Source organism: Zalophus californianus, chromosome 14 (assembly GCF_009762305.2).
Source record: "Zalophus californianus isolate mZalCal1 chromosome 14, mZalCal1.pri.v2, whole genome shotgun sequence".
Taxonomy (NCBI): domain Eukaryota; kingdom Metazoa; phylum Chordata; class Mammalia; order Carnivora; family Otariidae; genus Zalophus; species Zalophus californianus.
The window spans coordinates 20,249,525-20,263,850 of record NC_045608.1 but is presented as its reverse complement, the minus strand read 5'-3'; the positions used below and the strand labels follow the sequence as shown (position 1 = coordinate 20,263,850).

Below are 14,326 nucleotides of genomic sequence, written 5' to 3'. Positions count from 1 at the left end.
TTGCTCCAGATTTTTCTCCCTGATAATAATCAAAGAAGACTGAAAAGAGCATTATTTTATTTAATCCTGGGTCCAAGTTCCACTGAGAATCACCTGTCCCACTCTAAGGGGCACATGCCCTGGTCTTCGGAAATCTGCACCAGGCTATATTGACTCCTATATCAACACTTATTATTGATTGATGTTATTAACCTTTAATCCACACAGGAAAGCTGGGGGCGGTGTTGTCATGGAGGAGGGGATATTTGAGGGGGCCTCGAGGGGTGGGACAGGAGCTCGCTTGGTGGAGAAGAGGAAAGATAACATTCCAGGCAGAACAAATAGCAGGGATCTTACTATCCCACATGGCATCTTTGTAAAGATGATAAAAAGATGCCTCTTCCTCAAGACGTGTGACTGCCATCTGCCAGAATTTATATGTCTGCAGTGCGATTGTGATACCCTTGTGCTGTGCCCAACTTACACAGCCGTACCTGGTAGGCCTGGAGCGCCACGGGAAAGGCACAGAGGTTGAAAGAGCCTGTGGTGGGGCCAAGCCAAGCTTTTTGACCCGAGAGCACTAGCTTGGCTGTTGTGTGGGCAGAAGTGGGGGATGGGGGCTGGGGGTGGGAAGAAGTTGCCAAAAGTGGCAGGGGATGAAGCTGGAAAGAAAGGTGGGGCCTCATGACACCCCACTCTGTGGTTTTGCTGAGCTTCAAAGCTGAAGCACCACCTGACTCAGAAGGTCTTGCATTCTGCGGCATTCAGCCTCCCTCTCTCTTCTGCTCTTGTTCTCCCTGTCCCTACCCACCAGTACGGCCAGCCTCTTGCGTTAGAAGACGGGATCCCCAGGCAAGAATCTGTAGATGCCAGGGTTTGCCCCGCCTTAGAGTTAGAAGCTGCAAAGTGTTGGGCAAATGGCGTCCGTCCCCTGGGACTTGTTCTTCCGGTCTCTACAAAGGCAGCTCGAGTGTCCAACCAGCCCCAAGATTCTGTCCAACCTTGGGATCCCGTGGTTCCCAACTTCCATGGTGCTCCAAGATTCTGCAATTCATCTCTACGCTTCCCTGATTCTCTGACTCCCAAGTCAAGCTACATAGAGGCCCATCCTCAACTCCTAAAGTCCGTGGGTGCAGCTCTAAAATTCTACTATGGTGGAGTCAAGCCTTCCAGTCACATGGGCCACACGAAATCAACTCTAAGGCCTCACAGACCACAAGCCACATGGTTTGATGAGAAAGAGAAAGGGAAAGAGAAACACTCTCCATTCAAATATAACACAACTGCTTTCTGATCACTTAGAATTTGCTTTTCATACTTCTCGGAAGAACTATTTTGGACATAACAGGTGTTTTGTTCTGTTTTGTTCAGGGTATCTGTCTTGGGGGTCCTATAAAAGGCAAACAGAACAGAAATCCACTGGCTCAGTGAGTGGTAAAACTTACGTGCATTCATAATCTAGATTCTCCAGATTGCTCTAACTCAAAGAAAGGTGTCAGTGCCCTCATTTTCTCATGCGTGTTTTTTGAAAACAAGGTGAAGTTCAGCAGTGCTAAAACACGAGACAGACACTTGGTAAGACCAAGGACTGGGATGAAAATATGAAAATAACAAAGTAATTATTTTATATTTGATTTGTTGTTGTAGCCATACATTTATTTAGCTTTTTTTAGAAAAGGATTCTTGGGTGCCTGGGTGGCTCAGTTGGTTAAGCGACTGCCTTCGGCTCAGGTCATGATCCTGGAGTCCCGGGATCGAGTCCCGCATCGGGCTCCCCGCTCGGCGGGGAGTCGGCTTCTCCCTCTGCCCCTCCCCCCTCTCGTGTGCGCTCTCTCTCTCTCTCTCTCTCATTCTCGCTCTCTCAAAATAAATAATAAATAAATCTTTAAAAAAATAAAAAAGGATTCTTATTTATTTGAGAGAGAGAGAGCATGAGTGGGGTTGGGGTGGGAGAAGGGGTGGGGAGGAGGGGGGCAGAGGGAGAGAGAGAAGACTCCCCACTGAGCAGGGAGCCCAGCTCGGGACTCCATCTCAGGACCCCAGGATCACGACCTGAGCCGAAGAGAGATGCTTAACCGACCGAGCCACCCCGGGGGGCCCCTATTAAGCTTTTGTTAACAAATTTATGAATAAACACAACATGTATCAAAACCCAGTATAAATACAATATACAAGCAAGTCCAAGACCAGAGCATGGAAAAAGGCCAGGAGGGAGGGAGTAGAATGTAAGAGCTGTTTCTTCTGTCGTGGGTCCTACTTCCAACGAGATGTGAGCTTCTCACCACAAGGAACAGAATTTCAGAGCTTGACGATAAGTCACATGTTTCACCTCGAGACTGAAACTCTAAGTTTTTGACTGTCTCAGGTTGCTCAACAGCGGTCATGCCGATGGGCACCTTGCTGGAGGCGACTCTCCAAGCCGAGTCGGAGGGCTGATAGGAGAAGGTCCACGGTGGCTACGGTGCCCACAGCTTTCTTGGGGGCTTCTCTCAGCTGGTTCTGACTCTGCAGGAGCTTTGCCCTAAATGCTGGCTTCCAAATGTGGTGCTAGCTGGGATGTCATCATGTTTCAACATTAGATCCCAGCTCATGAATCTCGGAGTCACAGGCCTTTGGGGAGACAAAGCACCTTGGTTATGGAATGTCCTCTCCCGTCCACCGCAACAGGAGGCAAACTACCATCTTTAGGGCAACAGGGCACGGATACCAAGTCTGCAGTGTGTGCTGGAGGAGGGGGGCTGCAGGTGGAAGGACTACCCAGAGGTGGCCAGCGCCAGATGCTGAGGGACACATAGCAACCGAGTTTTGGCAAAGGGGCATTGTGCCAGGATGTCCCGCGGAGCTTCTAGAGAGGTGAGAATCTCTTTAGAGCCTCGTTGTCATGACAGCCAGGCATCTGGATCAGCTATGTAATATCAGACTGCTTTGTGAAGCTTGGGCACCCAGCCAGGAGGGGTGCACATCCTTCCAGTGGGAGAAAAGAACCTGCCCCTCTATCCTAGCTTCCTTCCTGTCCCCTGCAAGGCCACCTCCTCCCACTACTGTCCTGAGTCGGCATCTCAGCTCTGACATTTACAAGCTGCTGCCTGTGGTCAAGACAAATAACCTGATGAAGCCTCCATTTCCTCATCTGTAAAATGGGAGTAATGAGGTTGTTGAGAGGATTGAATATAATACATGTAAGGAGCCTAAAGCACAGCAACTTGAATATAATACATGTAAGGAGCCTAAAGCACAGCAAGTCCCTGAATCATCATTAGCATCATCTTCTTCAACGTCAGAGCTGGAAAGAGTTTTGGAATCACTGTGTTTTATGCCACATTTATTCTTCCTGCTTCTGACAAAGATTGGCTGAGGGCCTCCTGAGTGCTGGGGAAGCAGGCTGGGGGAGAAGACAGAAGAGGCCCCCACCCGGCTGTTCACAGATTAGAGGACCAGACAGGATGAGAGCCTTCATCGGCTTTCAAAGTCACATCACATTCCTGGGTGGCATGGTCCAGTGTCCACCATGTGAGGATCTCCTGGGGGGCAGGTAGGCTTCCTCGAGGAGGGGAGAGCTAGCTTGAGACTTGAAGGGGTTTGCCGAATCAGAGGGCTGATAGGAGAAGGTCCAACCTAGAAACCAGATCATCTGGTCCCTTTCTTTAGCCCCACAATGGAGATCTGCTAATTCTGTCTTCCAGATGGAACCTGAACACTCCCTCCATGTCTCTGGCCCTGCCCTGGGTTGGCCAACTCCCCTGGAGTACTTCAACAGCCTCCAAAGCAGCTTCCCTGCCTGTCCTGCTCCACGGAGCTGCCAGAGGATCTTTGCAGAAGGCAAAACTAACCATGTCCTTCCCCAGAGGAACACCTTTGCTGCAAGATAAAGTCCTGACTCCTTTCCACGGTCGCCTGCAGCATCCAGCCCCTGCAGACCCCTCTGACCTCCTAATATCTTCCCCTCTCCCCACATCCTGTCCACTGCACTTCTCGAAAGTCTGCATCTGAAAAGTGCTTCCTGCTGGACCTTTGCACCTGCTGGTCTCTGTGACTTGCACACCCTTCCACACTTCAGGCCTTAGTGTGAACACTCCTGCCCTCCCTGCCTGGTCCAGGTTAATTCGCCCTGTTTCCTCCTCCCCAATTAGAGGTGCCCACTTTTCCGTGAATGCTTGTTGAAGGGTCTGGTTTCCCCCTTGGATGCAGGGGCCTTGTCTTCCTGTCACCTGCTGAACCCCAGTGCCTGACACAAGGCGCTCAGGAGATGCTGTTGCTAGCTAGTTGTTATTAAACAAATGGTCACTATTCAGATCTCTTCCCTTGATCTCCATTTCTCCACCCACAAAGGGGCATTAGAAATCAGCCAGCAGAGGGGTGCCTGGGTGCCTCAGTTGGTTAAGCATCTGCCTTCGGCTCAGGTCATGATCTCAAGGTCCTGAGATCAAGCCTGATCAAGTGTCTGGCTCCCTGCTCAGCAGGGAGTCTGCTTCTCCCTCTTCCTCTGCCCCTCCCCCCACTCATGCTCGCTAGTGCTCTCTCTCTCTCTCTCTCTCTCAATAAATAAATAAAATCTTAAAAAATAAACACCCAACAGTTACTATGCAGTTAGTCATACAAAGCCTCTAATATATGTAGAACAAACACTATATGATACTTTTTTCAATAACAGCCAGTTTCATGGAGACAGGATTGCATATTGTCAGTTCCAACACTTTCTACCAGGGAGGCAGTATTTACTGGACCCACGAATGCATTAATGAAGAGCTATGAATGAATGCATGGCTAGCCATGGGCAAATTACTTAATATCTGTATGCCTTGGTTTTCTTATCTGTGAGATGGGGATGATAATAGAGCTATCACACAGGCTATTTATAGTTTAAGTATGTAAATATAGGTGAAGTGTTTAGATAAATGCTTCGCACTTAGTGTCTGTGTTTGCTGTTATGGTTGCAACTATTACAGAAATTTATTTAAAAAAAACGCAAAACTTTTCACAATGAAAAGTAGCCTGCATCCCTTCCTTCCCCTTCCTTCAATGCATATGCATACAATGCATAGATAGATCTATTATATACTCATTTTACAGATAAAGAAACAGAGGCACAGAGAGGTTAAATATCTTGAGACCTACCAGCCTGGAGTTTTATTTTACTCACGTATGTCAGGGTTTCTCAACCTCAGCACAACTGACATTTTAGGCTGGGGGTGGATGGGTGCGGAAGGGGCTGCCCTGTGTTATTGCACGATGTTTAGCAGCATCTCAGGTCTCTAGCCCCTAGACACCAGGAGGACACCCCTGCACCCCAGCTGTGACAACAAAAAATGTCTTCAGATATCGTCAAATGTCCTTGGGGTGGGGCTGGGGGAGCAGGGCAAAATCGCCCCCTTCTTGAGAAACCCCCTGTCTATGAATCTGTATGATAGCCCCTCCCTCTGTTTTCCTCGTGTTACACACACAGTAGCACTCTGTTCAGGGTGTAGTCTTCTTCTCTTACACCACTTCTCGGCGACCATTTCCACTTCGCTGATTACAGACAGGAGAGAACTTCTCTGAAATAGACCTGTCCCGACAGGAAGAGGGGTGAACAGCCGGTCCTGGGGTAAGCCAGTCCTCAGACCAGGACTTCCGGGGCGGGGTCAGCTCCCGGGGCCATCCCGCCCCTCCGCGCAGTCGGGAGGCGGCCCGCGGAGGCGTGGAGGGGCCGTAGGCGGGGCCGCGCGCCAGGGCCCTCCCCCGCGCGACGTCACGGCGCCGCGGCCCCGCCCCTGCGCGCGGGCTCCTCCCCCTCCCCCGGCCGGGGCGGCTGGCCAGCCGGGAGTCGCTGGGCGCGCGGGGTCCCCTCGCAGCGCCTCTGCACGGTAGGTGGCCCTGGGGTGGCGCGTGGGGTCCGGGCCGCGGCCGCCGGCAGGGGGGCGTCTGCGAGCCGGCCTCGGACGCCAGGGAGCCCTCAGCCCGGGCGGCTTCTTCCCGGGCCCGACGCAGCTGCTGGGGCTCCGGGGCTGGGAGCTGGGCGGGAGGCGGCGCGCGCGGCCGGTTCGAGGATCCGCAGACGCCGGGCGCCCCGAGCGCTGTCCGCGGGGTGCCGTAGAGCCCCGGCCCCCTGACCGCGCTTCTCGCCTCTGACCCCGCGCCCCGGCGGCGCTCAGCGTCCGTGTGTGTGTGTGTGTGTGTGTGTGTGTATTGGGAATGGGGGGTGGGGGCGGCGGCGTGTCACCGCCGTCGGGGTCCCCGGCCCCTCCGCGGCGTGTGGGGACCCCCCGGGCGGGCTCCGGGACGCGCGGGGGGCGCGTGGAAGTTAACTTGCAACGCCGTGCAGTTGCGAGGCGTGTCCAGAGTGGAGGCGTTGTGGGGCGGAAATCGCTGGCTGAGGAGTGGGCCGCAGAGAGCATGGGGTAGGGGGAGCCCTGGTGAACTTGAGGGTCAGCGGGGAGGAGGGAGCAAAATTCTGCCGGAAGACCCCGCCGCCTGGCAGCCTCCCCCTCTCAGTGTGAGCTGGACGGGAGGTGCTTGATAAAACAGACTGGGAGTGGCAGCGCGGGAAGGGGGGCTTGGTCACCCAGGCCTGGTTGCCGGACTTGGCAGAGCCGTTATTATTATGTGGGGCAGAAGTCGGGTCTGACTTTCCCACTCAAATGCCCATCCCCTCGGGAGGAAGGGTGGGGACCATCCAATGGAGTGCAGTCGTTACAAGGCACTGTGCCTATCACTTGCCCACTTCCCCTTTTACAGATGGGGAAACTGAGGCTCCGAAAGGTCATGTGCCCACGGCCCTTGTAGGTCCCACAGGTAGGATGTGGCAGAGCTGAAACCCACCCTCAGACCTCCTGACTTCATATGTCATGTATGGCTGTTGGGGAGGGGAGCTGGCAAACTCCTACTCATCCTTCAGAAGCCTCAGGCAGCACCCCATCCTAGAAGCCTTCGGCAGGCATTGTTTAGTGCTTCCTGTTTTGAAACCCACAGAGGTGACTGGCCCTTTCCCTCACTTATCAACCTCCCATCCTGGGCTGTGGACATCTGTTCCTGTACCCCATCTCCTATCCTTTCATTCAGCTGGGTGGCCTGATGGTTAGGTCAGGCTTCTGGAGTTGGGCAAATCTCGGGGTGACTCACTCCGGTTTAGTAGTGATGTAGTCTGTGCGAGTCATTCCTCCTCATCCAGCCTCAGTTTCCATGACTGTGAAATTGGGTTTGTTGAGTCATTCATGAACCAATTTACCCTACTGAATCCCAGTTGTACTATTATTTACTCAGTGTGTGTGTTTATATCACCGTATTTTTTAAAACCTCATGTAATCTCTTAATAGCAGCTTTACTGAGATCAAATTCATATATCCTACAATTCACCCTTTTAAAGCGTTCAGTTCAGCGGCTTTTTAGGATATTCACAGAGTTGTGCAACCAGCACCACTACCTAATTCTAAAACATTTTCATCACGCAAAAAGAAACCCTGGACCCATCCGCAATCACTTCTCAATCCCTCCCTCCCCAGCCCCTGGCAACCACTAATCTACTTTCTGTCTCTGTGGATTTGCCTATCCTGGACATTTTGTGTAAATGGAGTCACACACAATGTGGCCTTTTGTTACTGGTACCTTTCACTTAGAATGATTCTGAGGTCCATCCGTGTGGTAGTATATAGCAGTTCTTCCTTACTTTTTTTTTTTTTAGTATCTCATTACTTTTTTTTTTAACAGTGTTTTTTTTAAGATTTATTTATTTATTTATTTGAGAGAGAGAGAGAGAGAATCAGTGGGGGAAGGGGCAGAGGGAGAGGGAGGGGGAAGCCAACTCCCTGCTGAACATGGATCCAGACACAGGGCTTGATCTCAGGACCTGAGATCACGACCTGAACTGAAACTGAGTCAGACACTTAACTGACTGAGCCACCCAGGTGCCCTAGTATTTCATTACTTTTTTTTTTCTCCAGTATAGTTAACATCCAGTATTAGTTTCATTAGTTGTACTTCATTACCTTTTAATGGCTGAATAATATTCCATTGCATGGATATACTCTATTTAACCACTTCTCAGCTGGTGGACATTTGTGTTATTTCTGCTTTTTGGCTATTGTGAATACTGCTGCTGTGAACATTCGTGTACAAGCCTGCGTGTGCCTGTATGTTTTCAGTTCTCCCCGGTATATCCCTGGGAGTGGAGTTGCTGGATCGGATGGTAATTCTGTGTTTAACCTTTTGAAGAAGTGCCAGGTTCCCAGAGCAGCTTCCCCATTTTACGGTCTCGCCAGCAGCAGATGAGGGTACCGATCATCTTAAATAAATATAGTCTCCGAATAGTTATAATCTTTGAAATCACTGGCTTTGATGTGCTCGGTATAAATTATTTTCCAATACGCATTGAGTTAAATGCCTCATTAGCAGAATGAGGAGTGTTCTGCGGGTCACCAAGAGCATCTCTGGGACCATCAAGAAACCAGAAATCAAGCCCGTGCAGCGCTTTGCCGAGGTGTGTGTGTGTTTGCTTGCATTGCTTCTGTAACAGGGGCGTAGTTGCTGAGGGCATTCTACCGGGCCCTGTGCGGGACGGGGGGCACTGAGGAGCCCAGGGGCTTGCCGTGCCTACCCCAGGACCTGGTGGTGCCTGTTAGGAATCTGTGTATAGGAGAAGGGAAAAGTAGGAACTGGCCAGACCTTCCCACCCCAGCTGCAGAGGCCAGTCCCTCAGCGGCGAAAGGGAGTCTGGTCCTGCCCATGGCCCCACCCTGGCCATCTATGCTCATTCTGCAGGTGACCTCCCCTGGTGGCCCTGTGGGGTGGGCCATCTGAGCAGCCTCAGGGAGCCACTGCTTGTTTCAACCGATGCCACCCCTCCCTCGCCCCCCACTCCCAGACCTGAGACCCGCAGTCCTGAGTTACAGAGGCCCTCGGTGCCTCTGTTACAGGGCCCATCGGTGCCCCTTGGGATGACACACAGACATCCCCTCCTTCCTCTTGGCATCACCCCTATGCCTGGGACCCCTACCTCTTCCCTCACGCTCTTTGCCTTCTGTGAGGATGAAGCTGCCCGGGAAGAACCCAGGTCAGGGCACGTTCAATTTTCATCGAAGAACCAAGTTTCTTGAAGGTCACCAGTTCCTGATGTTCTTAAGCCTGTCGTCTGCTGCTTCTGGAACTGAACCCGGCATCCTTCCATGCGTTCTGGGTTCCCATGGAGCAGCCTCGTCCTACCTGGACAGCTGCTGTTTGGGAGGGTCATTGAGACGGGCCTCTGGCACCTGTCACCAGCCCCTCCTGCTTTTATTCATTTATGCATATTTTCCCTTCCTTGTTCTTTTACAACCAGGCATTCCTGGATAGCCTGGGGAAATGGAAACGGTTCAGGAGACTAGGCAAGAGTCTCTGGGCCTCGTGTATCCTGCTGGGGAAATGGGTGTGGACTGAGTCAGAACTTGGATCTAGTGCCACCCTGGGATTGGTAAGGCTGTCAAAACGTGTTATCGATGCGACTTTGTAGTAAGAGAGGTGGGTTAGCCGTGGCTGGTGGTAGTGATTTCAAAGCCCAGGTATGCCCAGATGGCTCTGATCTGCCGTGTGGCACTGCAGAAACTTGTCTGGGTAACAGCAGCTCCTGGCCTCACACCCCTCCCTCCCCGCCACCTGTTCCTGCCATCTGCAGGGCCCCTTCTCTGCGCTCTGCAGCCACGCACTCACCCGGTCTGGGGCCACTCCGGAGAAGGTTCAGAGATGCCTGCGTCCTCCCCTGGCCCTTCTCTGGTCTTTTCCACTCTGGGTTGTGGCATGAGGAGGATTCATGGGAATGATTCATTGAGAACGGCCCGTGGGGTGGGCCGAGCCCCAGAAATTGCAGGGAAGGGCTGCTGAGGGCAGTGCCCTGGGGAGCCGCTGGGGCTGCCGTCCCGGGGAGGAGCTTCATGTTATCCTGCATGCTCAGATGGTGGGAGGCAAGCGCAGAGCAGCCAGCCTGCCTGCCAAGTGCATTCTTGCATCAGCCAGACTTTTGACCAGGCTGCTGTGGCCAGAAAGCAGGCTGGTGGCCAGAAAGTGGGCCTGGTGGCAGTGTGCACGCTTGAGGGCTCTTGCCTGCATCGGAATCCGGTTGTTCCGCTCAGTGGCTACACGTTTTATGTTCCTCCCTTCCTGCTGCATCAGTTTTCCCATCTGCAGAATAGAGGTGCAGCTAGGACCTACCTCCTGGATTGGACCAGAGGGCATGGGGGGCCAAGTGCTATGGGCCAAGTGCTTACCTTGTTGCAAGGCAAAATGTGACGGCTCAGGGTCAGACAGGCTGTTGGAATCTTGAGTGTGTCCCTTTGGGAGCCTCAGCTTCCCCATCTGTCAGAAGGCCATAATTATAACTGATATCAACAGAGTTCACCAGGCGGGAGGCAGTGTTCTAGGCGCTCTATGTACATGAACTTGTTTGATCCTCCCAGTGCCCACAGGAATTGGAGAAGCTGAGGCACGGAGAGTTGAAGTCATTTGCACAAGGGCACCCTGCTAGGAAGTAGGAGAGACAGGATTTGAATCCAGAGTCTACGCTCGTAATTACCATCTTTCCCCCTTCTGATACCCTATCTTAATGCCCAACGCATAGAAAATACTCGGAAGGTGTTGGTTATTATTACTGTATTATACTGTTATATACTGTTACAAATTGTTATGTATTATTAATGTACGTTTATCCCTTTCCCTGCCCATTTGTCCACACTCTAACCTGGATGACAGAACAAGCAGGGCTCTTGGTTTGCGAAGTCCAGACTTCTACCCCCCAACCCTGATCCCTCGGCTCTCTCCCATTCCCCCACACTCTCCTGAGCAATTGGGACTGGGTAGGGGCTTGGAGGTAGCTGAGTCCCAGCTGGGCTTCCGAATTGCTGTGTGACATTGGGCAAGGTGCTTTCCGTCTCTGAGACTCGGTTTCCCCTCCTGTGAAATGGGCAGGTTGGGCTGTAACAAGCTGCCAACCCATGCCTTTGACCCACTGGACAGTTTCTGTTTAGTTCCCATGGTGTTTTATTTTCATTTGAGCCAACATTCAATTATTTTTAGAGAATCATCCAATTTCCCACTTCTTTTGGGAACTCAGGAGCTTGGGCCAAACTGGAGTGGCCTGAAGATCCCCCTTAAATGCCCTAGGCCCACCTGGTCATTGTAGTCCCCACCACACCATGCCCCACCATCCCGTGCATGACCTTTCTGGCTCGCAGGGCCCTCTGGCCCAGTACCGGTCTTCACAGCTCTGAGCACACCACGGACCTGCCTGGGTGGGTGTCACTTGAACACGCAGTGCATTGCTTTAAAAACAAAAAATTTTTAACCCCTCGTTTCCGTGCTCTTCAAGAGTCCCCTCAGCTCTGCTTTTCTGGGACACTGAAGATTGTCCGAGGCCTCCTGTTACCTGTTCTGTCACTAGAAGCTTCGGGGCTTTTAACACATCAGGAGCTTGTCCCCACTCCACACTCCCTGTCTGTGGGTCCCAGGGTCCCACCTTACCTAGGTCTCCACATAACCCACAGTGAGATATTCGGGGCCGGCAGAAGTCCCTCTGCTGTGAGTACTGGCGAGTATGCGTCTGTGTCCCAGCATATCTACACCACTGGCATGGCTTCGGGGACCACCATCCCATACCCTTTCTCTGTCCTCAAAGGGATCAGGGGGGTATCTGTTACTGACCACTCCACTTCCTGGAAACTGAGGCGCAGAGGCAGTCAAGTCACTTTCCCCAAGGTCACACAGGCCTGATGTGACAGCACTGGAAATTTGAGCCCACATCTGCCCAACTCCAGAGGCCACCTGCGGGAGTCATCCATCCATCCCATCACTGCACAGATACCCGCTGAGGGACGCCCTCCATGGACATCCATAGTCACGCTGTGGCCCTAGCACCTGGCACTGGGCCTGGGTTACCCTGGAGGACTCAGGAACTACTTGTGGAAAAGGGACATGTGGAAGTTTCTTGGCTACATGCTGGGGTGCAGGATTTAAGAAGCCACCAGGTCCCCTTTTTCCTGGAGTTTACCCTCTAGTGGAGGCGTCAGACAAGAAAAAAAGTCAACCAATTAAAAAAAAAAAAGAAAAAGAAAGGAAAAAAAAAAGTCAACCACATCTCTGACCGGAGGTGCCTACCTAGAAAGTTGACAAACTACAGCCCTCGGGGCCAAGTCCGGCCCACTGCTTGTTTTTGTAAATAAAGTTTTATTAGAATACACTACACTTATTCATTTCCATTCTGTCAGTGGCTGCTTCTGTACCAAAAGGACAGAGTTTAGTGGTTCCCCAGAGACCATGAGGTCCAACACAATTGAAAATATTTTTTTTAAAGATTTTATTTATTTCACAGAGAGAGATGGCAAGAGCAGGAACACAAGCAGGGGGAGTGGGAGAGGGAGAAGCAGGCCTCCCGCCGAGCAGGGAGCCCGATGTGGGGCTCGATCCCAGGACCCTGGGATCACGACCCGAGCTGAAGGCAGACACCTAATGACTGAGCCACCCAGGCACCCCAAAATTGAAAATATTTATTGCCGGACCCTTTACAACGGATCTAATTATCTCGGGTCCCTTTAAGTTATAATATTTTGTAAGGTGATAGTAAAATAATGATTGCCATTAATATTTGAGTGCCTGCTAGATACCTAGCTCTTGGGGCTTCTGCCTGAAACTTTCCCACACAGCTCAGGGAAGGTTTTGCTTTGATTTTGACTATCCATGGGCATCCAGGGGCCTTCACTTCTTTACTTAGTCTGTTCTTCCATTTAGTCAACGGACGGGGCCGGGTCCTGCGACGACGTGGGCAACGTCCTACCCTGTGCATTCCTGTGGAGGAGACAGCAGGCCACAGAAGTCATACAGGGTGCTAAGTGCTTTGGGGCATATTGGGTACTGGGATGGGAGGCAGTCAGGGAAGGCTTCCTGGAGGTGGTGGGGGGGGGGCTACAAATTGTGCCAGTAGGAGTTGGCTGGGTAGAGGAGGGCAGGAAAGGTGTTACAGGGGGTTAGGAACCACGGGTGCAAAAGTTCAGAGCTCTGTGACGCCCATGGCCTGGTAGGTCTGCTTGAATTTATGGCTTCCGGAAGTTGGTATGTGCGGGTGGGGGTGGAGTAGGGTGTTAAAATTAGAGGTCAGCAGGAGTCGAGTCACAACACAGGGTCCAGTTGCTACCCTGGAGGACCTGGGCTTCCCCCTGGAGAAAGAGTTTTCCTCTCCAGGTCTCCCTCTATCCTTTGTGGACTCCCAGAGGAGTCACCGCTGGGTGCTAACTTAGTACTTCTCCCCGGCTCCTGTTGTTTAACACAGAGCACACCCCTTCTGGGCTCCCCCTCCACCCCTCCGCCTGGGCTCCCTGGGTGGCCACCCCCAGCTAGGAGGCTTAAAGATCCCTTCCTTTGCATTTATTTTTGCAGTTTCTTTTTAATTAAGGAGTGTTTTTCATTTAAGCCGGTGGGTTCTGGTTTCCTTTGGAAAATGTTATAGCAATATTGAGTTCACTGAACAAAAATAGGAAACAGGTGAGAGTATTTGGGGAGGTGGCCCTCAGCAGGTGGGAATTTGGGCAGCCCCGCAAGTGGGGGGGGGGGGCTCCCAGGGGGCCAGGCTGCTACCTGACCTTGCTCTTAAGGTTTGGCTCCTCCCTGAAGCCCCAGGAGCCTTGACCCGAGGGGGGTGGGGAAGGACACGAAGCTGAGGTTCCCAGGCTCCCCCATCTAGCTCCTGCTCCCTGCGTCTGGCTGGGTCTCTATTTTTGTCTCTCCCGGTCTCCTTCCCATCCCTATCTCCCTCTGTTCAGGTTTCCCTGACTCGGTCTCCCCCATCGCTGTCTCTATCTCTGGCTGGCTGGCTCTCTCCATCTGTTTGTCTGCCTTCTCCCTCCCCCACCTGCACTACTTCCCCTCCACCCCCCCCACCCCAGCTCTTCCTTTATCTCATTAGAAACTCTCTGTCCCACTTCCTGTGGCTGTGAGTGACATCCTGCCCCCAGGACCTTCGGAACCGAACCCTCACAGATCCAGGGGACTCCGCCACCACCCTCCTGGAGACAGCGTGAAAGTAGGTGGTGTGCGGATTCCCGGCAGGGAGGTAGAGGCCCAGGGAGGTCTGGAGGCCAGCGGAGGCAGCACAGCACTGCAGGGATTCTGAGTCCACCCCCTCCCCACACAGCAGCCCGGCCCCTGGGGCCCCGGGAGTGCAGGCACAGGGGATGGGGGCAGGGCAGGGGTGGGGGTGCAGAGGGCAGGCCCCGCAGCTGTCGGGGAGGCGACAGGAAGCCTGGGTTGGCAGCGAGTGGGCAGAGTGCAGCTTGGGGTTTAACTTGGTTTGGGGGCTCAGCAGGGGGCTGTCACCTGGGGCGGAGGTATTGGTTACCCTGCCTCCGGGGACTCCCCC

General features: G+C 52.8%; 1 protein-coding gene across 2 annotated transcripts in view; it reads left to right on the top strand.

Annotated features, from left to right (window-relative positions):
- The first annotated feature begins 5,731 nt into the window (after nucleotides 1-5,731).
- TPST2 (tyrosylprotein sulfotransferase 2) overlaps nucleotides 5,732-14,326 on the top strand; it is a 47,302-nt gene continuing 38,707 nt past the window's right edge. The window contains exon 1 of one of the 2 annotated variants that reach the window (XM_027576386.1): nucleotides 5,732-5,822. The gene's annotated coding sequence lies outside the window, so the exon portion shown is untranslated. Of the gene's footprint in view, nucleotides 5,823-13,933; nucleotides 13,991-14,326 lie in introns of those variants that run through there. The other variant, XM_027576389.1, reaches the window with a different exon arrangement.